The 23683-nt window shown below is 45.1% G+C and overlaps 65 non-coding genes and 2 pseudogenes across 65 annotated transcripts; all 67 read right to left on the bottom strand.

Moving 5' to 3' along the window:
* Nucleotides 1–201: 201 nt before the first annotated feature.
* Nucleotides 202–320, bottom strand: LOC118961939. The gene has a single exon (XR_005049380.1). It is a non-coding gene; the product is annotated as a 5S ribosomal RNA (ribosomal RNA).
* A 260-nt stretch (nt 321–580) lies between these two features.
* LOC118961937 lies at nt 581–699 on the bottom strand. The gene has a single exon (XR_005049378.1). It is a non-coding gene; the product is annotated as a 5S ribosomal RNA (ribosomal RNA).
* Nucleotides 700–959: 260 nt separating this feature from the next.
* On the bottom strand, nt 960–1078 carry LOC118961936. The gene has a single exon (XR_005049377.1). It is a non-coding gene; the product is annotated as a 5S ribosomal RNA (ribosomal RNA).
* A 260-nt stretch (nt 1079–1338) lies between these two features.
* LOC118961935 lies at nt 1339–1457 on the bottom strand. The gene has a single exon (XR_005049376.1). It is a non-coding gene; the product is annotated as a 5S ribosomal RNA (ribosomal RNA).
* A 261-nt stretch (nt 1458–1718) lies between these two features.
* Nucleotides 1719–1837, bottom strand: LOC118961934. Its single transcript, XR_005049375.1, has one exon. It is a non-coding gene; the product is annotated as a 5S ribosomal RNA (ribosomal RNA).
* A 261-nt stretch (nt 1838–2098) lies between these two features.
* Nucleotides 2099–2217, bottom strand: LOC118961933. The gene has a single exon (XR_005049374.1). It is a non-coding gene; the product is annotated as a 5S ribosomal RNA (ribosomal RNA).
* A 261-nt stretch (nt 2218–2478) lies between these two features.
* On the bottom strand, nt 2479–2596 carry LOC118962045. The gene has a single exon (XR_005049486.1). It is a non-coding gene; the product is annotated as a 5S ribosomal RNA (ribosomal RNA).
* Nucleotides 2597–2857: 261 nt separating this feature from the next.
* On the bottom strand, nt 2858–2976 carry LOC118962092. Its single transcript, XR_005049529.1, has one exon. It is a non-coding gene; the product is annotated as a 5S ribosomal RNA (ribosomal RNA).
* A 259-nt stretch (nt 2977–3235) lies between these two features.
* Nucleotides 3236–3353, bottom strand: LOC118962044. Its single transcript, XR_005049485.1, has one exon. It is a non-coding gene; the product is annotated as a 5S ribosomal RNA (ribosomal RNA).
* A 260-nt stretch (nt 3354–3613) lies between these two features.
* On the bottom strand, nt 3614–3732 carry LOC118962091. Its single transcript, XR_005049528.1, has one exon. It is a non-coding gene; the product is annotated as a 5S ribosomal RNA (ribosomal RNA).
* A 260-nt stretch (nt 3733–3992) lies between these two features.
* LOC118962090 lies at nt 3993–4111 on the bottom strand. The gene has a single exon (XR_005049527.1). It is a non-coding gene; the product is annotated as a 5S ribosomal RNA (ribosomal RNA).
* A 259-nt stretch (nt 4112–4370) lies between these two features.
* On the bottom strand, nt 4371–4489 carry LOC118962089. Its single transcript, XR_005049526.1, has one exon. It is a non-coding gene; the product is annotated as a 5S ribosomal RNA (ribosomal RNA).
* A 260-nt stretch (nt 4490–4749) lies between these two features.
* Nucleotides 4750–4916, bottom strand: LOC118962055 (annotated as a pseudogene).
* Nucleotides 4917–5176: 260 nt separating this feature from the next.
* Nucleotides 5177–5295, bottom strand: LOC118962088. The gene has a single exon (XR_005049525.1). It is a non-coding gene; the product is annotated as a 5S ribosomal RNA (ribosomal RNA).
* A 259-nt stretch (nt 5296–5554) lies between these two features.
* Nucleotides 5555–5673, bottom strand: LOC118962086. Its single transcript, XR_005049523.1, has one exon. It is a non-coding gene; the product is annotated as a 5S ribosomal RNA (ribosomal RNA).
* A 260-nt stretch (nt 5674–5933) lies between these two features.
* On the bottom strand, nt 5934–6052 carry LOC118962085. Its single transcript, XR_005049522.1, has one exon. It is a non-coding gene; the product is annotated as a 5S ribosomal RNA (ribosomal RNA).
* A 260-nt stretch (nt 6053–6312) lies between these two features.
* LOC118962054 lies at nt 6313–6428 on the bottom strand (annotated as a pseudogene).
* Nucleotides 6429–6688: 260 nt separating this feature from the next.
* Nucleotides 6689–6807, bottom strand: LOC118962084. The gene has a single exon (XR_005049521.1). It is a non-coding gene; the product is annotated as a 5S ribosomal RNA (ribosomal RNA).
* A 179-nt stretch (nt 6808–6986) lies between these two features.
* Nucleotides 6987–7105, bottom strand: LOC118962083. The gene has a single exon (XR_005049520.1). It is a non-coding gene; the product is annotated as a 5S ribosomal RNA (ribosomal RNA).
* Nucleotides 7106–7365: 260 nt separating this feature from the next.
* Nucleotides 7366–7484, bottom strand: LOC118962082. Its single transcript, XR_005049519.1, has one exon. It is a non-coding gene; the product is annotated as a 5S ribosomal RNA (ribosomal RNA).
* Nucleotides 7485–7661: 177 nt separating this feature from the next.
* Nucleotides 7662–7780, bottom strand: LOC118962081. The gene has a single exon (XR_005049518.1). It is a non-coding gene; the product is annotated as a 5S ribosomal RNA (ribosomal RNA).
* A 259-nt stretch (nt 7781–8039) lies between these two features.
* On the bottom strand, nt 8040–8158 carry LOC118962080. Its single transcript, XR_005049517.1, has one exon. It is a non-coding gene; the product is annotated as a 5S ribosomal RNA (ribosomal RNA).
* Nucleotides 8159–8335: 177 nt separating this feature from the next.
* LOC118962079 lies at nt 8336–8454 on the bottom strand. Its single transcript, XR_005049516.1, has one exon. It is a non-coding gene; the product is annotated as a 5S ribosomal RNA (ribosomal RNA).
* Nucleotides 8455–8714: 260 nt separating this feature from the next.
* LOC118962078 lies at nt 8715–8833 on the bottom strand. Its single transcript, XR_005049515.1, has one exon. It is a non-coding gene; the product is annotated as a 5S ribosomal RNA (ribosomal RNA).
* A 177-nt stretch (nt 8834–9010) lies between these two features.
* On the bottom strand, nt 9011–9129 carry LOC118962077. The gene has a single exon (XR_005049514.1). It is a non-coding gene; the product is annotated as a 5S ribosomal RNA (ribosomal RNA).
* A 260-nt stretch (nt 9130–9389) lies between these two features.
* Nucleotides 9390–9508, bottom strand: LOC118962075. The gene has a single exon (XR_005049512.1). It is a non-coding gene; the product is annotated as a 5S ribosomal RNA (ribosomal RNA).
* A 177-nt stretch (nt 9509–9685) lies between these two features.
* On the bottom strand, nt 9686–9804 carry LOC118962074. The gene has a single exon (XR_005049511.1). It is a non-coding gene; the product is annotated as a 5S ribosomal RNA (ribosomal RNA).
* A 260-nt stretch (nt 9805–10064) lies between these two features.
* On the bottom strand, nt 10065–10183 carry LOC118962039. The gene has a single exon (XR_005049480.1). It is a non-coding gene; the product is annotated as a 5S ribosomal RNA (ribosomal RNA).
* Nucleotides 10184–10360: 177 nt separating this feature from the next.
* LOC118962073 lies at nt 10361–10479 on the bottom strand. The gene has a single exon (XR_005049510.1). It is a non-coding gene; the product is annotated as a 5S ribosomal RNA (ribosomal RNA).
* Nucleotides 10480–10739: 260 nt separating this feature from the next.
* On the bottom strand, nt 10740–10858 carry LOC118962072. Its single transcript, XR_005049509.1, has one exon. It is a non-coding gene; the product is annotated as a 5S ribosomal RNA (ribosomal RNA).
* A 177-nt stretch (nt 10859–11035) lies between these two features.
* On the bottom strand, nt 11036–11154 carry LOC118962071. Its single transcript, XR_005049508.1, has one exon. It is a non-coding gene; the product is annotated as a 5S ribosomal RNA (ribosomal RNA).
* Nucleotides 11155–11414: 260 nt separating this feature from the next.
* LOC118962070 lies at nt 11415–11533 on the bottom strand. Its single transcript, XR_005049507.1, has one exon. It is a non-coding gene; the product is annotated as a 5S ribosomal RNA (ribosomal RNA).
* Nucleotides 11534–11710: 177 nt separating this feature from the next.
* LOC118962069 lies at nt 11711–11829 on the bottom strand. The gene has a single exon (XR_005049506.1). It is a non-coding gene; the product is annotated as a 5S ribosomal RNA (ribosomal RNA).
* A 260-nt stretch (nt 11830–12089) lies between these two features.
* Nucleotides 12090–12208, bottom strand: LOC118962068. The gene has a single exon (XR_005049505.1). It is a non-coding gene; the product is annotated as a 5S ribosomal RNA (ribosomal RNA).
* Nucleotides 12209–12385: 177 nt separating this feature from the next.
* Nucleotides 12386–12504, bottom strand: LOC118962067. Its single transcript, XR_005049504.1, has one exon. It is a non-coding gene; the product is annotated as a 5S ribosomal RNA (ribosomal RNA).
* A 177-nt stretch (nt 12505–12681) lies between these two features.
* On the bottom strand, nt 12682–12800 carry LOC118962066. The gene has a single exon (XR_005049503.1). It is a non-coding gene; the product is annotated as a 5S ribosomal RNA (ribosomal RNA).
* A 260-nt stretch (nt 12801–13060) lies between these two features.
* LOC118962038 lies at nt 13061–13179 on the bottom strand. Its single transcript, XR_005049479.1, has one exon. It is a non-coding gene; the product is annotated as a 5S ribosomal RNA (ribosomal RNA).
* Nucleotides 13180–13356: 177 nt separating this feature from the next.
* Nucleotides 13357–13475, bottom strand: LOC118962064. Its single transcript, XR_005049501.1, has one exon. It is a non-coding gene; the product is annotated as a 5S ribosomal RNA (ribosomal RNA).
* Nucleotides 13476–13735: 260 nt separating this feature from the next.
* LOC118962063 lies at nt 13736–13854 on the bottom strand. Its single transcript, XR_005049500.1, has one exon. It is a non-coding gene; the product is annotated as a 5S ribosomal RNA (ribosomal RNA).
* A 177-nt stretch (nt 13855–14031) lies between these two features.
* LOC118962062 lies at nt 14032–14150 on the bottom strand. Its single transcript, XR_005049499.1, has one exon. It is a non-coding gene; the product is annotated as a 5S ribosomal RNA (ribosomal RNA).
* Nucleotides 14151–14411: 261 nt separating this feature from the next.
* Nucleotides 14412–14530, bottom strand: LOC118962061. The gene has a single exon (XR_005049498.1). It is a non-coding gene; the product is annotated as a 5S ribosomal RNA (ribosomal RNA).
* A 177-nt stretch (nt 14531–14707) lies between these two features.
* Nucleotides 14708–14826, bottom strand: LOC118962060. Its single transcript, XR_005049497.1, has one exon. It is a non-coding gene; the product is annotated as a 5S ribosomal RNA (ribosomal RNA).
* Nucleotides 14827–15086: 260 nt separating this feature from the next.
* On the bottom strand, nt 15087–15205 carry LOC118962059. The gene has a single exon (XR_005049496.1). It is a non-coding gene; the product is annotated as a 5S ribosomal RNA (ribosomal RNA).
* Nucleotides 15206–15382: 177 nt separating this feature from the next.
* LOC118962058 lies at nt 15383–15501 on the bottom strand. Its single transcript, XR_005049495.1, has one exon. It is a non-coding gene; the product is annotated as a 5S ribosomal RNA (ribosomal RNA).
* Nucleotides 15502–15760: 259 nt separating this feature from the next.
* Nucleotides 15761–15879, bottom strand: LOC118962057. Its single transcript, XR_005049494.1, has one exon. It is a non-coding gene; the product is annotated as a 5S ribosomal RNA (ribosomal RNA).
* Nucleotides 15880–16056: 177 nt separating this feature from the next.
* On the bottom strand, nt 16057–16175 carry LOC118962056. Its single transcript, XR_005049493.1, has one exon. It is a non-coding gene; the product is annotated as a 5S ribosomal RNA (ribosomal RNA).
* Nucleotides 16176–16435: 260 nt separating this feature from the next.
* Nucleotides 16436–16554, bottom strand: LOC118962049. Its single transcript, XR_005049490.1, has one exon. It is a non-coding gene; the product is annotated as a 5S ribosomal RNA (ribosomal RNA).
* A 177-nt stretch (nt 16555–16731) lies between these two features.
* On the bottom strand, nt 16732–16850 carry LOC118962037. Its single transcript, XR_005049478.1, has one exon. It is a non-coding gene; the product is annotated as a 5S ribosomal RNA (ribosomal RNA).
* Nucleotides 16851–17111: 261 nt separating this feature from the next.
* Nucleotides 17112–17230, bottom strand: LOC118962026. The gene has a single exon (XR_005049467.1). It is a non-coding gene; the product is annotated as a 5S ribosomal RNA (ribosomal RNA).
* Nucleotides 17231–17407: 177 nt separating this feature from the next.
* LOC118962015 lies at nt 17408–17526 on the bottom strand. Its single transcript, XR_005049456.1, has one exon. It is a non-coding gene; the product is annotated as a 5S ribosomal RNA (ribosomal RNA).
* Nucleotides 17527–17786: 260 nt separating this feature from the next.
* LOC118962004 lies at nt 17787–17905 on the bottom strand. The gene has a single exon (XR_005049445.1). It is a non-coding gene; the product is annotated as a 5S ribosomal RNA (ribosomal RNA).
* Nucleotides 17906–18082: 177 nt separating this feature from the next.
* On the bottom strand, nt 18083–18201 carry LOC118961993. The gene has a single exon (XR_005049434.1). It is a non-coding gene; the product is annotated as a 5S ribosomal RNA (ribosomal RNA).
* Nucleotides 18202–18378: 177 nt separating this feature from the next.
* Nucleotides 18379–18497, bottom strand: LOC118961982. Its single transcript, XR_005049423.1, has one exon. It is a non-coding gene; the product is annotated as a 5S ribosomal RNA (ribosomal RNA).
* Nucleotides 18498–18674: 177 nt separating this feature from the next.
* On the bottom strand, nt 18675–18793 carry LOC118961971. Its single transcript, XR_005049412.1, has one exon. It is a non-coding gene; the product is annotated as a 5S ribosomal RNA (ribosomal RNA).
* Nucleotides 18794–18970: 177 nt separating this feature from the next.
* LOC118961960 lies at nt 18971–19089 on the bottom strand. The gene has a single exon (XR_005049401.1). It is a non-coding gene; the product is annotated as a 5S ribosomal RNA (ribosomal RNA).
* Nucleotides 19090–19637: 548 nt separating this feature from the next.
* Nucleotides 19638–19756, bottom strand: LOC118961949. The gene has a single exon (XR_005049390.1). It is a non-coding gene; the product is annotated as a 5S ribosomal RNA (ribosomal RNA).
* Nucleotides 19757–19932: 176 nt separating this feature from the next.
* LOC118961938 lies at nt 19933–20051 on the bottom strand. The gene has a single exon (XR_005049379.1). It is a non-coding gene; the product is annotated as a 5S ribosomal RNA (ribosomal RNA).
* A 260-nt stretch (nt 20052–20311) lies between these two features.
* Nucleotides 20312–20430, bottom strand: LOC118962087. The gene has a single exon (XR_005049524.1). It is a non-coding gene; the product is annotated as a 5S ribosomal RNA (ribosomal RNA).
* A 177-nt stretch (nt 20431–20607) lies between these two features.
* On the bottom strand, nt 20608–20725 carry LOC118962042. Its single transcript, XR_005049483.1, has one exon. It is a non-coding gene; the product is annotated as a 5S ribosomal RNA (ribosomal RNA).
* A 260-nt stretch (nt 20726–20985) lies between these two features.
* Nucleotides 20986–21104, bottom strand: LOC118962076. Its single transcript, XR_005049513.1, has one exon. It is a non-coding gene; the product is annotated as a 5S ribosomal RNA (ribosomal RNA).
* A 177-nt stretch (nt 21105–21281) lies between these two features.
* On the bottom strand, nt 21282–21400 carry LOC118962065. Its single transcript, XR_005049502.1, has one exon. It is a non-coding gene; the product is annotated as a 5S ribosomal RNA (ribosomal RNA).
* Nucleotides 21401–21660: 260 nt separating this feature from the next.
* On the bottom strand, nt 21661–21778 carry LOC118962040. Its single transcript, XR_005049481.1, has one exon. It is a non-coding gene; the product is annotated as a 5S ribosomal RNA (ribosomal RNA).
* Nucleotides 21779–21955: 177 nt separating this feature from the next.
* On the bottom strand, nt 21956–22073 carry LOC118962051. Its single transcript, XR_005049492.1, has one exon. It is a non-coding gene; the product is annotated as a 5S ribosomal RNA (ribosomal RNA).
* A 260-nt stretch (nt 22074–22333) lies between these two features.
* LOC118962043 lies at nt 22334–22452 on the bottom strand. The gene has a single exon (XR_005049484.1). It is a non-coding gene; the product is annotated as a 5S ribosomal RNA (ribosomal RNA).
* Nucleotides 22453–22629: 177 nt separating this feature from the next.
* On the bottom strand, nt 22630–22746 carry LOC118962050. Its single transcript, XR_005049491.1, has one exon. It is a non-coding gene; the product is annotated as a 5S ribosomal RNA (ribosomal RNA).
* A 177-nt stretch (nt 22747–22923) lies between these two features.
* Nucleotides 22924–23042, bottom strand: LOC118961932. The gene has a single exon (XR_005049373.1). It is a non-coding gene; the product is annotated as a 5S ribosomal RNA (ribosomal RNA).
* Nucleotides 23043–23299: 257 nt separating this feature from the next.
* Nucleotides 23300–23418, bottom strand: LOC118962036. Its single transcript, XR_005049477.1, has one exon. It is a non-coding gene; the product is annotated as a 5S ribosomal RNA (ribosomal RNA).
* Between the last annotated feature and the right edge of the window lie 265 nt (nt 23419–23683).

The raw sequence follows: 23683 nt of genomic DNA, 5'->3' as shown, positions 1-23683 counted from the left end.
CATTTCCACCATTTAGATAAGCATCTTTGTGTCACTCAAAAAGTGGAAGAAATTGCATATACTGTAGCCATAATTTGTAGCACAGATTGTTGGATGAAATACAAACTAACCTTGCTTACTTATTTCAAAGCGAGGGCACATATTTCAGCCTTGTGGGAAAAAACGGACAAAGAGTTGAAATTCCACAAGGCAGTGACAAAAAGCTTACAGCACCTGGTATTCCCAGGCGGTCTCCCATCCAAGTACTAACCAGGCCCGACCCTGCTTAGCTTCCGAGATCGGACGAGATCAGGCGTACTCAGGCCGGTGTGGCCGTAAGCGAGAAACTATCTCTTGGTGCACTATGTAAAGTCAAAGTGAGCCTGATTAACAGCTGTTGCATTTCCACCATTTAGATAAGCATCTTTGTGTCACTCAAAAAGTGGAAGAAATTGCATATACTGTAGCCATAATTTGTAGCACAGATTGTTGGATGAAATACAAACTAACCTTGCTTACTTATTTCAAAGCGAGGGCACATATTTCAGCCTTGTGGGAAAAAACGGACAAAGAGTTGAAATTCCACAAGGCAGTGACAAAAAGCTTACAGCACCTGGTATTCCCAGGCGGTCTCCCATCCAAGTACTAACCAGGCCCGACCCTGCTTAGCTTCCGAGATCGGACGAGATCAGGCGTACTCAGGCCGGTGTGGCCGTAAGCGAGAAACTATCTCTTGGTGCACTATGTAAAGTCAAAGTGAGCCTGATTAACAGCTGTTGCATTTCCACCATTTAGATAAGCATCTTTGTGTCACTCAAAAAGTGGAAGAAATTGCATATACTGTAGCCATAATTTGTAGCACAGATTGTTGGATGAAATACAAACTAACCTTGCTTACTTATTTCAAAGCGAGGGCACATATTTCAGCCTTGTGGGAAAAAACGGACAAAGAGTTGAAATTCCACAAGGCAGTGACAAAAAGCTTACAGCACCTGGTATTCCCAGGCGGTCTCCCATCCAAGTACTAACCAGGCCCGACCCTGCTTAGCTTCCGAGATCGGACGAGATCAGGCGTACTCAGGCCGGTGTGGCCGTAAGCGAGAAACTATCTCTTGGTGCACTATGTAAAGTCAAAGTGAGCCTGATTAACAGCTGTTGCATTTCCACCATTTAGATAAGCATCTTTGTGTCACTCAAAAAGTGGAAGAAATTGCATATACTGTAGCCATAATTTGTAGCACAGATTGTTGGATGAAATACAAACTAACCTTGCTTACTTATTTCAAAGCGAGGGCACATATTTCAGCCTTGTGGGAAAAAACGGACAAAGAGTTGAAATTCCACAAGGCAGTGACAAAAAGCTTACAGCACCTGGTATTCCCAGGCGGTCTCCCATCCAAGTACTAACCAGGCCCGACCCTGCTTAGCTTCCGAGATCGGACGAGATCAGGCGTACTCAGGCCGGTGTGGCCGTAAGCGAGAAACTATCTCTTGGTGCACTATGTAAAGTCAAAGTGAGCCTGATTAACAGCTGTTGCATTTCCACCATTTAGATAAGCATCTTTGTGTCACTCAAAAAGTGGAAGAAATTGCATATACTGTAGCCATAATTTGTAGCACAGATTGTTGGATGAAATACAAACTAACCTTGCTTACTTATTTCAAAGCGAGGGCACATATTTCAGCCTTGTGGGAAAAAAACGGACAAAGAGTTGAAATTCCACAAGGCAGTGACAAAAAGCTTACAGCACCTGGTATTCCCAGGCGGTCTCCCATCCAAGTACTAACCAGGCCCGACCCTGCTTAGCTTCCGAGATCGGACGAGATCAGGCGTACTCAGGCCGGTGTGGCCGTAAGCGAGAAACTATCTCTTGGTGCACTATGTAAAGTCAAAGTGAGCCTGATTAACAGCTGTTGCATTTCCACCATTTAGATAAGCATCTTTGTGTCACTCAAAAAGTGGAAGAAATTGCATATACTGTAGCCATAATTTGTAGCACAGATTGTTGGATGAAATACAAACTAACCTTGCTTACTTATTTCAAAGCGAGGGCACATATTTCAGCCTTGTGGGAAAAAAACGGACAAAGAGTTGAAATTCCACAAGGCAGTGACAAAAAGCTTACAGCACCTGGTATTCCCAGGCGGTCTCCCATCCAAGTACTAACCAGGCCCGACCCTGCTTAGCTTCCGAGATCGGACGAGATCAGGCGTACTCAGGCCGGTGTGGCCGTAAGCGAGAAACTATCTCTTGGTGCACTATGTAAAGTCAAAGTGAGCCTGATTAACAGCTGTTGCATTTCCACCATTTAGATAAGCATCTTTGTGTCACTCAAAAAGTGGAAGAAATTGCATATACTGTAGCCATAATTTGTAGCACAGATTGTTGGATGAAATACAAACTAACCTTGCTTACTTATTTCAAAGCGAGGGCACATATTTCAGCCTTGTGGGAAAAAAACGGACAAAGAGTTGAAATTCCACAAGGCAGTGACAAAAAGCTTACAGCACCTGGTATTCCCAGGCGGTCTCCCATCCAAGTACTAACCAGGCCCGACCCTGCTTAGCTTCCGAGATCGGACGAGATCAGGCGTACTCAGGCGGTGTGGCCGTAAGCGAGAAACTATCTCTTGGTGCACTATGTAAAGTCAAAGTGAGCCTGATTAACAGCTGTTGCATTTCCACCATTTAGATAAGCATCTTTGTGTCACTCAAAAAGTGGAAGAAATTGCATATACTGTAGCCATAATTTGTAGCACAGATTGTTGGATGAAATACAAACTAACCTTGCTTACTTATTTCAAAGCGAGGGCACATATTTCAGCCTTGTGGGAAAAAAACGGACAAAGAGTTGAAATTCCACAAGGCAGTGACAAAAAGCTTACAGCACCTGGTATTCCCAGGCGGTCTCCCATCCAAGTACTAACCAGGCCCGACCCTGCTTAGCTTCCGAGATCGGACGAGATCAGGCGTACTCAGGCCGGTGTGGCCGTAAGCGAGAAACTATCTCTTGGTGCACTATGTAAAGTCAAAGTGAGCTGATTAACAGCTGTTGCATTTCCACCATTTAGATAAGCATCTTTGTGTCACTCAAAAAGTGGAAGAAATTGCATATACTGTAGCCATAATTTGTAGCACAGATTGTTGGATGAAATACAAACTAACCTTGCTTACTTATTTCAAAGCGAGGGCACATATTTCAGCCTTGTGGGAAAAAACGGACAAAGAGTTGAAATTCCACAAGGCAGTGACAAAAAGCTTACAGCACCTGGTATTCCCAGGCGGTCTCCCATCCAAGTACTAACCAGGCCCGACCCTGCTTAGCTTCCGAGATCGGACGAGATCAGGCGTACTCAGGCGGTGTGGCCGTAAGCGAGAAACTATCTCTTGGTGCACTATGTAAAGTCAAAGTGAGCCTGATTAACAGCTGTTGCATTTCCACCATTTAGATAAGCATCTTTGTGTCACTCAAAAAGTGGAAGAAATTGCATATACTGTAGCCATAATTTGTAGCACAGATTGTTGGATGAAATACAAACTAACCTTGCTTACTTATTTCAAAGCGAGGGCACATATTTCAGCCTTGTGGGAAAAAACGGACAAAGAGTTGAAATTCCACAAGGCAGTGACAAAAAGCTTACAGCACCTGGTATTCCCAGGCGGTCTCCCATCCAAGTACTAACCAGGCCCGACCCTGCTTAGCTTCCGAGATCGGACGAGATCAGGCGTACTCAGGCCGGTGTGGCCGTAAGCGAGAAACTATCTCTTGGTGCACTATGTAAAGTCAAAGTGAGCCTGATTAACAGCTGTTGCATTTCCACCATTTAGATAAGCATCTTTGTGTCACTCAAAAAGTGGAAGAAATTGCATATACTGTAGCCATAATTTGTAGCACAGATTGTTGGATGAAATACAAACTAACCTTGCTTACTTATTTCAAAGCGAGGGCACATATTTCAGCCTTGTGGGAAAAAACGGACAAAGAGTTGAAATTCCACAAGGCAGTGACAAAAAGCTTACAGCACCTGGTATTCCCAGGCGGTCTCCCATCCAAGTACTAACCAGGCCCGACCCTGCTTAGCTTCCGAGATCGGACGAGATCAGGCGTACTCAGGCCGGTGTGGCCGTAAGCGAGAAACTATCTCTTGGTGCACTATGTAAAGTCAAAGTGAGCCGATTAACAGCTGTTGCATTTCCACCATTTAGATAAGCATCTTTGTGTCACTCAAAAAGTGGAAGAAATTGCATATACTGTAGCCATAATTTGTAGCACAGATTGTTGGATGAAATACAAACTAACCTTGCTTACTTATTTCAAAGCGAGGGCACATATTTCAGCCTTGTGGGAAAAAACGGACAAAGAGTTGAAATTCCACAAGGCAGTGACAAAAAGCTTACAGCACCTGGTATTCCCAGGCGGTCTCCCATCCAAGTACTAACCAGGCCCGACCCTGCTTAGCTTCCGAGATCGGACGAGATCAGGCGTACTCAGGCCGGTGTGGCCGTAAGCGAGAAACTATCTCTTGGTGCACTATGTAAAGTCAAAGTGAGCCTGATTAACAGCTGTTGCATTTCCACCATTTAGATAAGCATCTTTGTGTCACTCAAAAAGTGGAAGAAATTGCATATACTGTAGCCATAATTTGTAGCACAGATTGTTGGATGAAATACAAACTAACCTTGCTTACTTATTTCAAAGCGAGGGCACATATTTCAGCCTTGTGGGAAAAAACGGACAAAGAGTTGAAATTCCACAAGGCAGTGACAAAAAGCTTACAGCACCTGGTATTCCCAGGCGGTCTCCCATCCAAGTACTAACCAGGCCCGACCCTGCTTAGCTTCCGGACAGGAGTACTCAGGCCGTGGCGTAACCAGGCCCGACTGCTTAGTCCGAGATGGACGAGATCAGGCGTACTCAGGCCGGTGTGGCCGTAAGCGAGAAACTATCTCTTGGTGCACTATGTAAAGTCAAAGTGAGCCTGATTAACAGCTGTTGCATTTCCACCATTTAGATAAGCATCTTTGTGTCACTCAAAAAGTGGAAGAAATTGCATATACTGTAGCCATAATTTGTAGCACAGATTGTTGGATGAAATACAAACTAACCTTGCTTACTTATTTCAAAGCGAGGGCACATATTTCAGCCTTGTGGGAAAAAACGGACAAAGAGTTGAAATTCCACAAGGCAGTGACAAAAAGCTTACAGCACCTGGTATTCCCAGGCGGTCTCCCATCCAAGTACTAACCAGGCCCGACCCTGCTTAGCTTCCGAGATCGGACGAGATCAGGCGTACTCAGGCCGGTGTGGCCGTAAGCGAGAAACTATCTCTTGGTGCACTATGTAAAGTCAAAGTGAGCCTGATTAACAGCTGTTGCATTTCCACCATTTAGATAAGCATCTTTGTGTCACTCAAAAAGTGGAGAAATTGCATATACTGTAGCCATAATTTGTAGCACAGATTGTTGGATGAAATACAAACTAACCTTGCTTACTTATTTCAAAGCGAGGGCACATATTTCAGCCTTGTGGGAAAAAACGGACAAAGAGTTGAAATTCCACAAGGCAGTGACAAAAAGCTTACAGCACCTGGTATTCCCAGGCGGTCTCCCATCCAAGTACTAACCAGGCCCGACCCTGCTTAGCTTCCGAGATCGGACGAGATCAGGCGTACTCAGGCCGGTGTGGCCGTAAGCGAGAAACTATCTCTTGGTGCACTATGTAAAGTCAAAGTGAGCCTGATTAACAGCTGTTGCATTTCCACCATTTAGATAAGCATCTTTGTGTCACTCAAAAAGTGGAAGAAATTGCATATACTGTAGCCATAATTTGTAGCACAGATTGTTGGATGAAATACAAACTAACCTTGCTTACTTATTTCAAAGCGAGGGCACATATTTCAGCCTTGTGGGAAAAAACGGACAAAGAGTTGAAATTCCACAAGGCAGTGACAAAAAGCTTACAGCACCTGGTATTCCCAGGCGGTCTCCCATCCAAGTACTAACCAGGCCCGACCCTGCTTAGCTTCCGAGATCGGACGAGATCAGGCGTACTCAGGCCGGTGTGGCCGTAAGCGAGAAACTATCTCTTGGTGCACTATGTAAAGTCAAAGTGAGCCTGATTAACAGCTGTTGCATTTCCACCATTTAGATAAGCATCTTTGTGTCACTCAAAAAGTGGAAGAAATTGCATATACTGTAGCCATAATTTGTAGCACAGATTGTTGGATGAAATACAAACTAACCTTGCTTACTTATTTCAAAGCGAGGGCACATATTTCAGCCTTGTGGGAAAAAACGGACAAAGAGTTGAAATTCCACAAGGCAGTGACAAAAAGCTTACAGCACCTGGTATTCCCAGGCGGTCTCCCATCCAAGTACTAACCAGGCCCGACCCTGCTTAGCTTCCGAGATCGGACGAGATCAGGCGTACTCAGGCCGGTGTCGTAAGCGAGAAACTATCTCTTGGTGCACTATGTAAAGTCAAAGTGAGCCTGATTAACAGCTGTTGCATTTCCACCATTTAGATAAGCATCTTTGTGTCACTCAAAAAGTGGAAGAAATTGCATATACTGTAGCCATAATTTGTAGCACAGATTGTTGGATGAAATACAAACTAACCTTGCTTACTTATTTCAAAGCGAGGGCACATATTTCAGCCTTGTGGGAAAAAACGGACAAAGAGTTGAAATTCCACAAGGCAGTGACAAAAAGCTTACAGCACCTGGTATTCCCAGGCGGTCTCCCATCCAAGTACTAACCAGGCCCGACCCTGCTTAGCTTCCGAGATCGGACGAGATCAGGCGTACTCAGGCCGGTGTGGCCGTAAGCGAAAGGCAATCTCAAAAAGTGGATGAAATTGCATATACTGTAGCCATAATTTGTAGCACAGATTGTTGGATGAAATACAAACTAACCTTGCTTACTTATTTCAAAGCGAGGGCACATATTTCAGCCTTGTGTGGGAAAAAACGGACAAAGAGTTGAAATTCCACAAGGCAGTGACAAAAAGCTTACAGCACCTGGTATTCCCAGGCGGTCTCCCATCCAAGTACTAACCAGGCCCGACCCTGCTTAGCTTCCGAGATCGGACGAGATCAGGCGTACTCAGGCCGGTGTGGCCGTAAGCGAGAAACTATCTCTTGGTGCACTATGTAAAGTCAAAGTGAGCCTGATTAACAGCTGTTGCATTTCCACCATTTAGATAAGCATCTTTGTGTCACTCAAAAAGTGGAAGAAATTGCATATACTGTAGCCATAATTTGTAGCACAGATTGTTGGATGAAATACAAACTAACCTTGCTTACTTATTTCAAAGCGAGGGCACATATTTCAGCCTTGTGGGAAAAAACGGACAAAGAGTTGAAATTCCACAAGGCAGTGACAAAAAGCTTACAGCACCTGGTATTCCCAGGCGGTCTCCCATCCAAGTACTAACCAGGCCCGACCCTGCTTAGCTTCCGAGATCGGACGAGATCAGGCGTACTCAGGCCGGTGTGGCCGTAAGCGAAAGGCAATCTCAAAAAGTGGATGAAATTGCATATACTGTAGCCATAATTTGTAGCACAGATTGTTGGATGAAATACAAACTAACCTTGCTTACTTATTTCAAAGCGAGGGCACATATTTCAGCCTTGTGGGAAAAAACGGACAAAGAGTTGAAATTCCACAAGGCAGTGACAAAAAGCTTACAGCACCTGGTATTCCCAGGCGGTCTCCCATCCAAGTACTAACCAGGCCCGACCCTGCTTAGCTTCCGAGATCGGACGAGATCAGGCGTACTCAGGCCGGTGTGGCCGTAAGCGAGAAACTATCTCTTGGTGCACTATGTAAAGTCAAAGTGAGCCTGATTAACAGCTGTTGCATTTCCACCATTTAGATAAGCATCTTTGTGTCACTCAAAAAGTGGAAGAAATTGCATATACTGTAGCCATAATTTGTAGCACAGATTGTTGGATGAAATACAAACTAACCTTGCTTACTTATTTCAAAGCGAGGGCACATATTTCAGCCTTGGGAAAAAAACGGACAAAGAGTTGAAATTCCACAAGGCAGTGACAAAAAGCTTACAGCACCTGGTATTCCCAGGCGGTCTCCCATCCAAGTACTAACCAGGCCCGACCCTGCTTAGCTTCCGAGATCGGACGAGATCAGGCGTACTCAGGCCGGTGTGGCCGTAAGCGAAAGGCAATCTCAAAAAGTGGATGAAATTGCATATACTGTAGCCATAATTTGTAGCACAGATTGTTGGATGAAATACAAACTAACCTTGCTTACTTATTTCAAAGCGAGGGCACATATTTCAGCCTTGTGGGAAAAAACGGACAAAGAGTTGAAATTCCACAAGGCAGTGACAAAAAGCTTACAGCACCTGGTATTCCCAGGCGGTCTCCCATCCAAGTACTAACCAGGCCCGACCCTGCTTAGCTTCCGAGATCGGACGAGATCAGGCGTACTCAGGCCGGTGTGGCCGTAAGCGAGAAACTATCTCTTGGTGCACTATGTAAAGTCAAAGTGAGCCTGATTAACAGCTGTTGCATTTCCACCATTTAGATAAGCATCTTTGTGTCACTCAAAAAGTGGAAGAAATTGCATATACTGTAGCCATAATTTGTAGCACAGATTGTTGGATGAAATACAAACTAACCTTGCTTACTTATTTCAAAGCGAGGGCACATATTTCAGCCTTGTGGGAAAAAACGGACAAAGAGTTGAAATTCCACAAGGCAGTGACAAAAAGCTTACAGCACCTGGTATTCCCAGGCGGTCTCCCATCCAAGTACTAACCAGGCCCGACCCTGCTTAGCTTCCGAGATCGGACGAGATCAGGCGTACTCAGGCCGGTGTGGCCGTAAGCGAAAGGCAATCTCAAAAAGTGGATGAAATTGCATATACTGTAGCCATAATTTGTAGCACAGATTGTTGGATGAAATACAAACTAACCTTGCTTACTTATTTCAAAGCGAGGGCACATATTTCAGCCTTGTGGGAAAAAACGGACAAAGAGTTGAAATTCCACAAGGCAGTGACAAAAAGCTTACAGCACCTGGTATTCCCAGGCGGTCTCCCATCCAAGTACTAACCAGGCCCGACCCTGCTTAGCTTCCGAGATCGGACGAGATCAGGCGTACTCAGGCCGGTGTGGCCGTAAGCGAGAAACTATCTCTTGGTGCACTATGTAAAGTCAAAGTGAGCCTGATTAACAGCTGTTGCATTTCCACCATTTAGATAAGCATCTTTGTGTCACTCAAAAAGTGGAAGAAATTGCATATACTGTAGCCATAATTTGTAGCACAGATTGTTGGATGAAATACAAACTAACCTTGCTTACTTATTTCAAAGCGAGGGCACATATTTCAGCCTTGTGGGAAAAAACGGACAAAGAGTTGAAATTCCACAAGGCAGTGACAAAAAGCTTACAGCACCTGGTATTCCCAGGCGGTCTCCCATCCAAGTACTAACCAGGCCCGACCCTGCTTAGCTTCCGAGATCGGACGAGATCAGGCGTACTCAGGCCGGTGTGGCCGTAAGCGAAAGGCAATCTCAAAAAGTGGATGAAATTGCATATACTGTAGCCATAATTTGTAGCACAGATTGTTGGATGAAATACAAACTAACCTTGCTTACTTATTTCAAAGCGAGGGCACATATTTCAGCCTTGTGGGAAAAAACGGACAAAGAGTTGAAATTCCACAAGGCAGTGACAAAAAGCTTACAGCACCTGGTATTCCCAGGCGGTCTCCCATCCAAGTACTAACCAGGCCCGACCCTGCTTAGCTTCCGAGATCGGACGAGATCAGGCGTACTCAGGCCGGTGTGGCCGTAAGCGAGAAACTATCTCTTGGTGCACCATGTAAAGTCAAAGTGAGCCTGATTAACAGCTGTTGCATTTCCACCATTTAGATAAGCATCTTTGTGTCACTCAAAAAGTGGAAGAAATTGCATATACTGTAGCCATAATTTGTAGCACAGATTGTTGGATGAAATACAAACTAACCTTGCTTACTTATTTCAAAGCGAGGGCACATATTTCAGCCTTGTGGGAAAAAACGGACAAAGAGTTGAAATTCCACAAGGCAGTGACAAAAAGCTTACAGCACCTGGTATTCCCAGGCGGTCTCCCATCCAAGTACTAACCAGGCCCGACCCTGCTTAGCTTCCGAGATCGGACGAGATCAGGCGTACTCAGGCCAGTGTGGCCGTAAGCGAAAGGCAATCTCAAAAAGTGGATGAAATTGCATATACTGTAGCCATAATTTGTAGCACAGATTGTTGGATGAAATACAAACTAACCTTGCTTACTTATTTCAAAGCGAGGGCACATATTTCAGCCTTGTGGGAAAAAACGGACAAAGAGTTGAAATTCCACAAGGCAGTGACAAAAAGCTTACAGCACCTGGTATTCCCAGGCGGTCTCCCATCCAAGTACTAACCAGGCCCGACCCTGCTTAGCTTCCGAGATCGGACGAGATCAGGCGTACTCAGGCCGGTGTGGCCGTAAGCGAGAAACTATCTCTTGGTGCACTATGTAAAGTCAAAGTGAGCCTGATTAACAGCTGTTGCATTTCCACCATTTAGATAAGCATCTTTGTGTCACTCAAAAAGTGGAAGAAATTGCATATACTGTAGCCATAATTTGTAGCACAGATTGTTGGATGAAATACAAACTAACCTTGCTTACTTATTTCAAAGCGAGGGCACATATTTCAGCCTTGTGGGAAAAAACGGACAAAGAGTTGAAATTCCACAAGGCAGTGACAAAAAGCTTACAGCACCTGGTATTCCCAGGCGGTCTCCCATCCAAGTACTAACCAGGCCCGACCCTGCTTAGCTTCCGAGATCGGACGAGATCAGGCGTACTCAGGCCGGTGTGGCCGTAAGCGAAAGGCAATCTCAAAAAGTGGATGAAATTGCATATACTGTAGCCATAATTTGTAGCACAGATTGTTGGATGAAATACAAACTAACCTTGCTTACTTATTTCAAAGCGAGGGCACATATTTCAGCCTTGTGGGAAAAAACGGACAAAGAGTTGAAATTCCACAAGGCAGTGACAAAAAGCTTACAGCACCTGGTATTCCCAGGCGGTCTCCCATCCAAGTACTAACCAGGCCCGACCCTGCTTAGCTTCCGAGATCGGACGAGATCAGGCGTACTCAGGCCGGTGTGGCCGTAAGCGAGAAACTATCTCTTGGTGCACTATGTAAAGTCAAAGTGAGCCTGATTAACAGCTGTTGCATTTCCACCATTTAGATAAGCATCTTTGTGTCACTCAAAAAGTGGAAGAAATTGCATATACTGTAGCCATAATTTGTAGCACAGATTGTTGGATGAAATACAAACTAACCTTGCTTACTTATTTCAAAGCGAGGGCACATATTTCAGCCTTGTGGGAAAAAACGGACAAAGAGTTGAAATTCCACAAGGCAGTGACAAAAAGCTTACAGCACCTGGTATTCCCAGGCGGTCTCCCATCCAAGTACTAACCAGGCCCGACCCTGCTTAGCTTCCGAGATCGGACGAGATCAGGCGTACTCAGGCCGGTGTGGCCGTAAGCGAAAGGCAATCTCAAAAAGTGGATGAAATTGCATATACTGTAGCCATAATTTGTAGCACAGATTGTTGGATGAAATACAAACTAACCTTGCTTACTTATTTCAAAGCGAGGGCACATATTTCAGCCTTGTGGGAAAAAACGGACAAAGAGTTGAAATTCCACAAGGCAGTGACAAAAAGCTTACAGCACCTGGTATTCCCAGGCGGTCTCCCATCCAAGTACTAACCAGGCCCGACCCTGCTTAGCTTCCGAGATCGGACGAGATCAGGCGTACTCAGGCCGGTGTGGCCGTAAGCGAGAAACTATCTCTTGGTGCACTATGTAAAGTCAAAGTGAGCCTGATTAACAGCTGTTGCATTTCCACCATTTAGATAAGCATCTTTGTGTCACTCAAAAAGTGGAAGAAATTGCATATACTGTAGCCATAATTTGTAGCACAGATTGTTGGATGAAATACAAACTAACCTTGCTTACTTATTTCAAAGCGAGGGCACATATTTCAGCCTTGTGGGAAAAAACGGACAAAGAGTTGAAATTCCACAAGGCAGTGACAAAAAGCTTACAGCACCTGGTATTCCCAGGCGGTCTCCCATCCAAGTACTAACCAGGCCCGACCCTGCTTAGCTTCCGAGATCGGACGAGATCAGGCGTACTCAGGCCGGTGTGGCCGTAAGCGAAAGGCAATCTCAAAAAGTGGATGAAATTGCATATACTGTAGCCATAATTTGTAGCACAGATTGTTGGATGAAATACAAACTAACCTTGCTTACTTATTTCAAAGCGAGGGCACATATTTCAGCCTTGTGGGAAAAAACGGACAAAGAGTTGAAATTCCACAAGGCAGTGACAAAAAGCTTACAGCACCTGGTATTCCCAGGCGGTCTCCCATCCAAGTACTAACCAGGCCCGACCCTGCTTAGCTTCCGAGATCGGACGAGATCAGGCGTACTCAGGCCGGTGTGGCCGTAAGCGAAAGGCAATCTCAAAAAGTGGATGAAATTGCATATACTGTAGCCATAATTTGTAGCACAGATTGTTGGATGAAATACAAACTAACCTTGCTTACTTATTTCAAAGCGAGGGCACATATTTCAGCCTTGTGGGAAAAAACGGACAAAGAGTTGAAATTCCACAAGGCAGTGACAAAAAGCTTACAGCACCTGGTATTCCCAGGCGGTCTCCCATCCAAGTACTAACCAGGCCCGACCCTGCTTAGCTTCCGAGATCGGACGAGATCAGGCGTACTCAGGCCGGTGTGGCCGTAAGCGAGAAACTATCTCTTGGTGCACTATGTAAAGTCAAAGTGAGCCTGATTAACAGCTGTTGCATTTCCACCATTTAGATAAGCATCTTTGTGTCACTCAAAAAGTGGAAGAAATTGCATATACTGTAGCCATAATTTGTAGCACAGATTGTTGGATGAAATACAAACTAACCTTGCTTACTTATTTCAAAGCGAGGGCACATATTTCAGCCTTGTGGGAAAAAACGGACAAAGAGTTGAAATTCCACAAGGCAGTGACAAAAAGCTTACAGCACCTGGTATTCCCAGGCGGTCTCCCATCCAAGTACTAACCAGGCCCGACCCTGCTTAGCTTCCGAGATCGGACGAGATCAGGCGTACTCAGGCCGGTGTGGCCGCAAGCGAAAGGCAATCTCAAAAAGTGGATGAAATTGCATATACTGTAGCCATAATTTGTAGCACAGATTGTTGGATGAAATACAAACTAACCTTGCTTACTTATTTCAAAGCGAGGGCACATATTTCAGCCTTGTGGGAAAAAACGGACAAAGAGTTGAAATTCCACAAGGCAGTGACAAAAAGCTTACAGCACCTGGTATTCCCAGGCGGTCTCCCATCCAAGTACTAACCAGGCCCGACCCTGCTTAGCTTCCGAGATCGGACGAGATCAGGCGTACTCAGGCCGGTGTGGCCGTAAGCGAGAAACTATCTCTTGGTGCACTATGTAAAGTCAAAGTGAGCCTGATTAACAGCTGTTGCATTTCCACCATTTAGATAAGCATCTTTGTGTCACTCAAAAAGTGGAAGAAATTGCATATACTGTAGCCATAATTTGTAGCACAGATTGTTGGATGAAATACAAACTAACCTTGCTTACTTATTTCAAAGCGAGGGCACATATTTCAGCCTTGTGGGAAAAAACGGACAAAGAGTTGAAATTCCACAAGGCAGTGACAAAAAGCTTACAGCACCTGGTATTCCCAGGCGGTCTCCCATCCAAGTACTAACCAGGCCCGACCCTGCTTAGCTTCCGAGATCGGACGAGATCAGGCGTACTCAGGCCGGTGTGGCCGTAAGCGAAAGGCAATCTCAAAAAGTGGATGAAATTGCATATACTGTAGCCATAATTTGTAGCACAGATTGTTGGATGAAATACAAACTAACCTTGCTTACTTATTTCAAAGCGAGGGCACATATTTCAGCCTTGTGGGAAAAAACGGACAAAGAGTTGAAATTCCACAAGGCAGTGACAAAAAGCTTACAGCACCTGGTATTCCCAGGCGGTCTCCCATCCAAGTACTAACCAGGCCCGACCCTGCTTAGCTTCCGAGATCGGACGAGATCAGGCGTACTCAGGCCGGTGTGGCCGTAAGCGAGAAACTATCTCTTGGTGCACTATGTAAAGTCAAAGTGAGCCTGATTAACAGCTGTTGCATTTCCACCATTTAGATAAGCATCTTTGTGTCACTCAAAAAGTGGAAGAAATTGCATATACTGTAGCCATAATTTGTAGCACAGATTGTTGGATGAAATACAAACTAACCTTGCTTACTTATTTCAAAGCGAGGGCACATATTTCAGCCTTGTGGGAAAAAAACGGACAAAGAGTTGAAATTCCACAAGGCAGTGACAAAAAGCTTACAGCACCTGGTATTCCCAGGCGGTCTCCCATCCAAGTACTAACCAGGCCCGACCCTGCTTAGCTTCCGAGATCGGACGAGATCAGGCGTACTCAGGCCGGTGTGGCCGTAAGCGAAAGGCAATCTCAAAAAGTGGATGAAATTGCATATACTGTAGCCATAATTTGTAGCACAGATTGTTGGATGAAATACAAACTAACCTTGCTTACTTATTTCAAAGCGAGGGCACATATTTCAGCCTTGTGGGAAAAAACGGACAAAGAGTTGAAATTCCACAAGGCAGTGACAAAAAGCTTACAGCACCTGGTATTCCCAGGCGGTCTCCCATCCAAGTACTAACCAGGCCCGACCCTGCTTAGCTTCCGAGATCGGACGAGATCAGGCGTACTCAGGCCGGTGTGGCCGTAAGCGAGAAACTATCTCTTGGTGCACTATGTAAAGTCAAAGTGAGCCTGATTAACAGCTGTTGCATTTCCACCATTTAGATAAGCATCTTTGTGTCACTCAAAAAGTGGAAGAAATTGCATATACTGTAGCCATAATTTGTAGCACAGATTGTTGGATGAAATACAAACTAACCTTGCTTACTTATTTCAAAGCGAGGGCACATATTTCAGCCTTGTGGGAAAAAACGGACAAAGAGTTGAAATTCCACAAGGCAGTGACAAAAAGCTTACAGCACCTGGTATTCCCAGGCGGTCTCCCATCCAAGTACTAACCAGGCCCGACCCTGCTTAGCTTCCGAGATCGGACGAGATCAGGCGTACTCAGGCCGGTGTGGCCGTAAGCGAAAGGCAATCTCAAAAAGTGGATGAAATTGCATATACTGTAGCCATAATTTGTAGCACAGATTGTTGGATGAAATACAAACTAACCTTGCTTACTTATTTCAAAGCGAGGGCACATATTTCAGCCTTGTGGGAAAAAACGGACAAAGAGTTGAAATTCCACAAGGCAGTGACAAAAAGCTTACAGCACCTGGTATTCCCAGGCGGTCTCCCATCCAAGTACTAACCAGGCCCGACCCTGCTTAGCTTCCGAGATCGGACGAGATCAGGCGTACTCAGGCCGGTGTGGCCGTAAGCGAGAAACTATCTCTTGGTGCACTATGTAAAGTCAAAGTGAGCCTGATTAACAGCTGTTGCATTTCCACCATTTAGATAAGCATCTTTGTGTCACTCAAAAAGTGGAAGAAATTGCATATACTGTAGCCATAATTTGTAGCACAGATTGTTGGATGAAATACAAACTAACCTTGCTTACTTATTTCAAAGCGAGGGCACATATTCAGCCTTGTGGGAAAAAACGGACAAAGAGTTGAAATTCCACAAGGCAGTGACAAAAAGCTTACAGCACCTGGTATTCCCAGGCGGTCTCCCATCCAAGTACTAACCAGGCCCGACCCTGCTTAGCTTCCGAGATCGGACGAGATCAGGCGTACTCAGGCCGGTGTGGCCGTAAGCGAAAGGCAATCTCAAAAAGTGGATGAAATTGCATATACTGTAGCCATAATTTGTAGCACAGATTGTTGGATGAAATACAAACTAACCTTGCTTACTTATTTCAAAGCGAGGGCACATATTTCAGCCTTGTGGGAAAAAACGGACAAAGAGTTGAAATTCCACAAGGCAGTGACAAAAAGCTTACAGCACCTGGTATTCCCAGGCGGTCTCCCATCCAAGTACTAACCAGGCCCGACCCTGCTTAGCTTCCGAGATCGGACGAGATCAGGCGTACTCAGGCCGGTGTGGCCGTAAGCGAGAAACTATCTCTTGGTGCACCATGTAAAGTCAAAGTGAGCCTGATTAACAGCTGTTGCATTTCCACCATTTAGATAAGCATCTTTGTGTCACTCAAAAAGTGGAAGAAATTGCATATACTGTAGCCATAATTTGTAGCACAGATTGTTGGATGAAATACAAACTAACCTTGCTTACTTATTTCAAAGCGAGGGCACATATTTCAGCCTTGTGGGAAAAAACGGACAAAGAGTTGAAATTCCACAAGGCAGTGACAAAAAGCTTACAGCACCTGGTATTCCCAGGCGGTCTCCCATCCAAGTACTAACCAGGCCCGACCCTGCTTAGCTTCCGAGATCGGACGAGATCAGGCGTACTCAGGCCGGTGTGGCCGTAAGCGAAAGGCAATCTCAAAAAGTGGATGAAATTGCATATACTGTAGCCATAATTTGTAGCACAGATTGTTGGATGAAATACAAACTAACCTTGCTTACTTATTTCAAAGCGAGGGCACATATTTCAGCCTTGTGGGAAAAAACGGACAAAGAGTTGAAATTCCACAAGGCAGTGACAAAAAGCTTACAGCACCTGGTATTCCCAGGCGGTCTCCCATCCAAGTACTAACCAGGCCCGACCCTGCTTAGCTTCCGAGATCGGACGAGATCAGGCGTACTCAGGCCGGTGTGGCCGTAAGCGAGAAACTATCTCTTGGTGCACTATGTAAAGTCAAAGTGAGCCTGATTAACAGCTGTTGCATTTCCACCATTTAGATAAGCATCTTTGTGTCACTCAAAAAGTGGAAGAAATTGCATATACTGTAGCCATAATTTGTAGCACAGATTGTTGGATGAAATACAAACTAACCTTGCTTACTTATTTCAAAGCGAGGGCACATATTTCAGCCTTGTGGGAAAAAAACGGACAAAGAGTTGAAATTCCACAAGGCAGTGACAAAAAGCTTACAGCACCTGGTATTCCCAGGCGGTCTCCCATCCAAGTACTAACCAGGCCCGACCCTGCTTAGCTTCCGAGATCGGACGAGATCAGGCGTACTCAGGCCGGTGTGGCCGTAAGCGAAAGGCAATCTCAAAAAGTGGATGAAATTGCATATACTGTAGCCATAATTTGTAGCACAGATTGTTGGATGAAATACAAACTAACCTTGCTTACTTATTTCAAAGCGAGGGCACATATTTCAGCCTTGTGGGAAAAAACGGACAAAGAGTTGAAATTCCACAAGGCAGTGACAAAAAGCTTACAGCACCTGGTATTCCCAGGCGGTCTCCCATCCAAGTACTAACCAGGCCCGACCCTGCTTAGCTTCCGAGATCGGACGAGATCAGGCGTACTCAGGCCGGTGTGGCCGTAAGCGAGAAACTATCTCTTGGTGCACTATGTAAAGTCAAAGTGAGCCTGATTAACAGCTGTTGCATTTCCACCATTTAGATAAGCATCTTTGTGTCACTCAAAAAGTGGAAGAAATTGCATATACTGTAGCCATAATTTGTAGCACAGATTGTTGGATGAAATACAAACTAACCTTGCTTACTTATTTCAAAGCGAGGGCACATATTTCAGCCTTGTGGGAAAAAACGGACAAAGAGTTGAAATTCCACAAGGCAGTGACAAAAAGCTTACAGCACCTGGTATTCCCAGGCGGTCTCCCATCCAAGTACTAACCAGGCCCGACCCTGCTTAGCTTCCGAGATCGGACGAGATCAGGCGTACTCAGGCCGGTGTGGCCGTAAGCGAAAGGCAATCTCAAAAAGTGGATGAAATTGCATATACTGTAGCCATAATTTGTAGCACAGATTGTTGGATGAAATACAAACTAACCTTGCTTACTTATTTCAAAGCGAGGGCACATATTTCAGCCTTGTGGGAAAAAACGGACAAAGAGTTGAAATTCCACAAGGCAGTGACAAAAAGCTTACAGCACCTGGTATTCCCAGGCGGTCTCCCATCCAAGTACTAACCAGGCCCGACCCTGCTTAGCTTCCGAGATCGGACGAGATCAGGCGTACTCAGGCCGGTGTGGCCGTAAGCGAAAGGCAATCTCAAAAAGTGGATGAAATTGCATATACTGTAGCCATAATTTGTAGCACAGATTGTTGGATGAAATACAAACTAACCTTGCTTACTTATTTCAAAGCGAGGGCACATATTTCAGCCTTGTGGGAAAAAACGGACAAAGAGTTGAAATTCCACAAGGCAGTGACAAAAAGCTTACAGCACCTGGTATTCCCAGGCGGTCTCCCATCCAAGTACTAACCAGGCCCGACCCTGCTTAGCTTCCGAGATCGGACGAGATCAGGCGTACTCAGGCCGGTGTGGCCGTAAGCGAAAGGCAATCTCAAAAAGTGGATGAAATTGCATATACTGTAGCCATAATTTGTAGCACAGATTGTTGGATGAAATACAAACTAACCTTGCTTACTTATTTCAAAGCGAGGGCACATATTTCAGCCTTGTGGGAAAAAACGGACAAAGAGTTGAAATTCCACAAGGCAGTGACAAAAAGCTTACAGCACCTGGTATTCCCAGGCGGTCTCCCATCCAAGTACTAACCAGGCCCGACCCTGCTTAGCTTCCGAGATCGGACGAGATCAGGCGTACTCAGGCCGGTGTGGCCGTAAGCGAAAGGCAATCTCAAAAAGTGGATGAAATTGCATATACTGTAGCCATAATTTGTAGCACAGATTGTTGGATGAAATACAAACTAACCTTGCTTACTTATTTCAAAGCGAGGGCACATATTTCAGCCTTGTGGGAAAAAACGGACAAAGAGTTGAAATTCCACAAGGCAGTGACAAAAAGCTTACAGCACCTGGTATTCCCAGGCGGTCTCCCATCCAAGTACTAACCAGGCCCGACCCTGCTTAGCTTCCGAGATCGGACGAGATCAGGCGTACTCAGGCCGGTGTGGCCGTAAGCGAAAGGCAATCTCAAAAAGTGGATGAAATTGCATATACTGTAGCCATAATTTGTAGCACAGATTGTTGGATGAAATACAAACTAACCTTGCTTACTTATTTCAAAGCGAGGGCACATATTTCAGCCTTGTGGGAAAAAACGGACAAAGAGTTGAAATTCCACAAGGCAGTGACAAAAAGCTTACAGCACCTGGTATTCCCAGGCGGGTCTCCATCATACCAGCCCGACCCTGCTTAGCTTCCGAGATCGGACGAGATCAGGCGTACTCAGGCCGGTGTGGCCGTAAGCGAGAAACTATCTCTTGGTGCACTATGTAAAGTCAAAGTGAGCCTGATTAACAGCTGTTGCATTTCCACCATTTAGATAAGCATCTTTGTGTCACTCAAAAAGTGGAAGAAATTGCATATACTGTAGCCATAATTTGTAGCACAGATTGTTGGATGAAATACAAACTAACCTTGCTTACTTATTTCAAAGCGAGGGCACATATTTCAGCCTTGTGGGAAAAAACGGACAAAGAGTTGAAATTCCACAAGGCAGTGACAAAAAGCTTACAGCACCTGGTATTCCCAGGCGGTCTCCCATCCAAGTACTAACCAGGCCCGACCCTGCTTAGCTTCCGAGATCGGACGAGATCAGGCGTACTCAGGCCGGTGTGGCCGTAAGCGAAAGGCAATCTCAAAAAGTGGATGAAATTGCATATACTGTAGCCATAATTTGTAGCACAGATTGTTGGATGAAATACAAACTAACCTTGCTTACTTATTTCAAAGCGAGGGCACATATTTCAGCCTTGGGGAAAAAACGGACAAAGAGTTGAAATTCCACAAGGCAGTGACAAAAAGCTTACAGCACCTGGTATTCCCAGGCGGTCTCCCATCCAAGTACTAACCAGGCCCGACCCTGCTTAGCTTCCGAGATCGGACGAGATCAGGCGTACTCAGGCCGGTGTGGCCGTAAGCGAGAAACTATCTCTTGGTGCACTATGTAAAGTCAAAGTGAGCCTGATTAACAGCTGTTGCATTTCCACCATTTAGATAAGCATCTTTGTGTCACTCAAAAAGTGGAAGAAATTGCATATACTGTAGCCATAATTTGTAGCACAGATTGTTGGATGAAATACAAACTAACCTTGCTTACTTATTTCAAAGCGAGGGCACATATTTCAGCCTTGTGGGAAAAAACGGACAAAGAGTTGAAATTCCACAAGGCAGTGACAAAAAGCTTACAGCACCTGGTATTCCCAGGCGGTCTCCCATCCAAGTACTAACCAGGCCCGACCCTGCTTAGCTTCCGAGATCGGACGAGATCAGGCGTACTCAGGCCGGTGTGGCCGTAAGCGAAAGGCAATCTCAAAAGTGGATGAAATTGCATATACTGTAGCCATAATTTGTAGCACAGATTGTTGGATGAAATACAAACTAACCTTGCTTACTTATTTCAAAGCGAGGGCACATATTTCAGCCTTGTGGGAAAAAAACGGACAAAGAGTTGAAATTCCACAAGGCAGTGACAAAAAGCTTACAGCACCTGGTATTCCCAGGCGGTCTCCCATCCAAGTACTAACCAGGCCCGACCCTGCTTAGCTTCCGAGATCGGACGAGATCAGGCGTACTCAGGCGGTGTGGCCGTAAGCGAGAAACTATCTCTTGGTGCACTATGTAAAGTCAAAGTGAGCCTGATTAACAGCTGTTGCATTTCCACCATTTAGATAAGCATCTTTGTGTCACTCAAAAAGTGGAAGAAATTGCATATACTGTAGCCATAATTTGTAGCACAGATTGTTGGATGAAATACAAACTAACCTTGCTTACTTATTTCAAAGCGAGGGCACATATTTCAGCCTTGTGGGAAAAAACGGACAAAGAGTTGAAATTCCACAAGGCAGTGACAAAAAGCTTACAGCACCTGGTATTCCCAGGCGGTCTCCCATCCAAGTACTAACCAGGCCCGACCCTGCTTAGCTTCCGAGATCGGACGAGATCAGGCGTACTCAGGCCGGTGTGGCCGTAAGCGAAAGGCAATCTCAAAAAGTGGATGAAATTGCATATACTGTAGCCATAATTTGTAGCACAGATTGTTGGATGAAATACAAACTAACCTTGCTTACTTATTTCAAAGCGAGGGCACATATTTCAGCCTTGTGGGAAAAAACGGACAAAGAGTTGAAATTCCACAAGGCAGTGACAAAAAGCTTACAGCACCTGGTATTCCCAGGCGGTCTCCCATCCAAGTACTAACCAGGCCCGACCCTGCTTAGCTTCCGAGATCGGACGAGATCAGGCGTACTCAGGCCGGTGTGGCCGTAAGCGAGAAACTATCTCTTGGTGCACTATGTAAAGTCAAAGTGAGCCTGATTAACAGCTGTTGCATTTCCACCATTTAGATAAGCATCTTTGTGTCACTCAAAAAGTGGAAGAAATTGCATATACTGTAGCCATAATTTGTAGCACAGATTGTTGGATGAAATACAAACTAACCTTGCTTACTTATTTCAAAGCGAGGGCACATATTTCAGCCTTGTGGGAAAAAACGGACAAAGAGTTGAAATTCCACAAGGCAGTGACAAAAAGCTTACAGCACCTGGTATTCCCAGGCGGTCTCCCATCCAAGTACTAACCAGGCCCGACCTGCTTAGCTTCCGAGATCGGACGAGATCAGGCGTACTCAGGCCGGTGTGGCCGTAAGCGAAAGGCAATCTCAAAAAGTGGATGAAATTGCATATACTGTAGCCATAATTTGTAGCACAGATTGTTGGATGAAATACAAACTAACCTTGCTTACTTATTTCAAAGCGAGGGCACATATTTCAGCCTTGTGGGAAAAAACGGACAAAGAGTTGAAATTCCACAAGGCAGTGACAAAAAGCTTACAGCACCTGGTATTCCCAGGCGGTCTCCCATCCAAGTACTAACCAGGCCCGACCCTGCTTAGCTTCCGAGATCGGACGAGATCAGGCGTACTCAGGCCGGTGTGCCGTAAGCGAGAAACTATCTCTTGGTGCACTATGTAAAGTCAAAGTGAGCCTGATTAACAGCTGTTGCATTTCCACCATTTAGATAAGCATCTTTGTGTCACTCAAAAAGTGGAAGAAATTGCATATACTGTAGCCATAATTTGTAGCACAGATTGTTGGATGAAATACAAACTAACCTTGCTTACTTATTTCAAAGCGAGGGCACATATTTCAGCCTTGTGGGAAAAAACGGACAAAGAGTTGAAATTCCACAAGGCAGTGACAAAAAGCTTACAGCACCTGGTATTCCCAGGCGGTCTCCCATCCAAGTACTAACCAGGCCCGACCCTGCTTAGCTTCCGAGATCGGACGAGATCAGGCGTACTCAGGCCGGTGTGGCCGTAAGCGAAAGGCAATCTCAAAAAGTGGATGAAATTGCATATACTGTAGCCATAATTTGTAGCACAGATTGTTGGATGAAATACAAACTAACCTTGCTTACTTATTTCAAAGCGAGGGCACATATTTCAGCCTTGTGGGAAAAAACGGACAAAGAGTTGAAATTCCACAAGGCAGTGACAAAAAGCTTACAGCACCTGGTATTCCCAGGCGGTCTCCCATCCAAGTACTAACCAGGCCCGACCCTGCTTAGCTTCCGAGATCGGACGAGATCAGGCGTACTCAGGCAGGTGGCCGTAAGCGAAAGGCAATCTCAAAAAGTGGATGAAATTGCATATACTGTAGCCATAATTTGTAGCACAGATTGTTGGATGAAATACAAACTAACCTTGCTTACTTATTTCAAAGCGAGGGCACATATTTCAGCCTTGTGGGAAAAAACGGACAAAGAGTTGAAATTCCACAAGGCAGTGACAAAAAGCTTACAGCACCTGGTATTCCCAGGCGGTCTCCCATCCAAGTACTAACCAGGCCCGACCCTGCTTAGCTTCCGAGATCGGACGAGATCAGGCGTACTCAGGCCGGTGTGGCCGTAAGCGAGAAACTATCTCTTGGTGCACTATGTAAAGTCAAGTGAGCCTGATTAACAGCTGTTGCATTTCCACCATTTAGATAAGCATCTTTGTGTCACTCAAAAAGTGGAAGAATTGCATATACTGTAGCCATAATTTGTAGCACAGATTGTTGGATGAAATACAAACTAACTTGCTTACTTATTTCAAAGCGAGGGCACATATTTCAGCCTTGTGGGAAAAAACGGACAAAGAGTTGAAATTCCACAAGGCAGTGACAAAAAGCTTACAGCACCTGGTATTCCCAGGCGGTCTCCCATCAAAGTACTAACCAGGCCCGACCCTGCTTAGCTTCCGAGATCGGACGAGATCAGGCGTACTCAGGCCGGTGTGGCCGTAAGCGAGAAACTATCTCTTGGTGCACTATGTAAGTCAAAAGTGGCCTGATTAACAGCGTTGTTGCATTTCCACATTTAATAAGCATCTTTGTGTCACTCAAAAAGTGGAAGAAATTGCATTACTGTAGCCATAATTTGTAGCACAGATTGTTGGATGAAATACAAAACTAACCTGCTTACTTATTTCAAAGCGGAGGGCACATATTTCAGCCTTGGGGAAAAAAGGACTCAAAGAGTTGAAATTCACAAGGCAGTGACAAAAAGCTTAC

The sequence above is a fragment of the Oncorhynchus mykiss genome, unplaced genomic scaffold (genome assembly GCF_013265735.2).
Source record: "Oncorhynchus mykiss isolate Arlee unplaced genomic scaffold, USDA_OmykA_1.1 un_scaffold_713, whole genome shotgun sequence".
Classification (NCBI taxonomy): Eukaryota; Metazoa; Chordata; class Actinopteri; order Salmoniformes; family Salmonidae; genus Oncorhynchus; species Oncorhynchus mykiss.
This window is presented reverse-complemented; position numbering and strand designations above follow the sequence as displayed.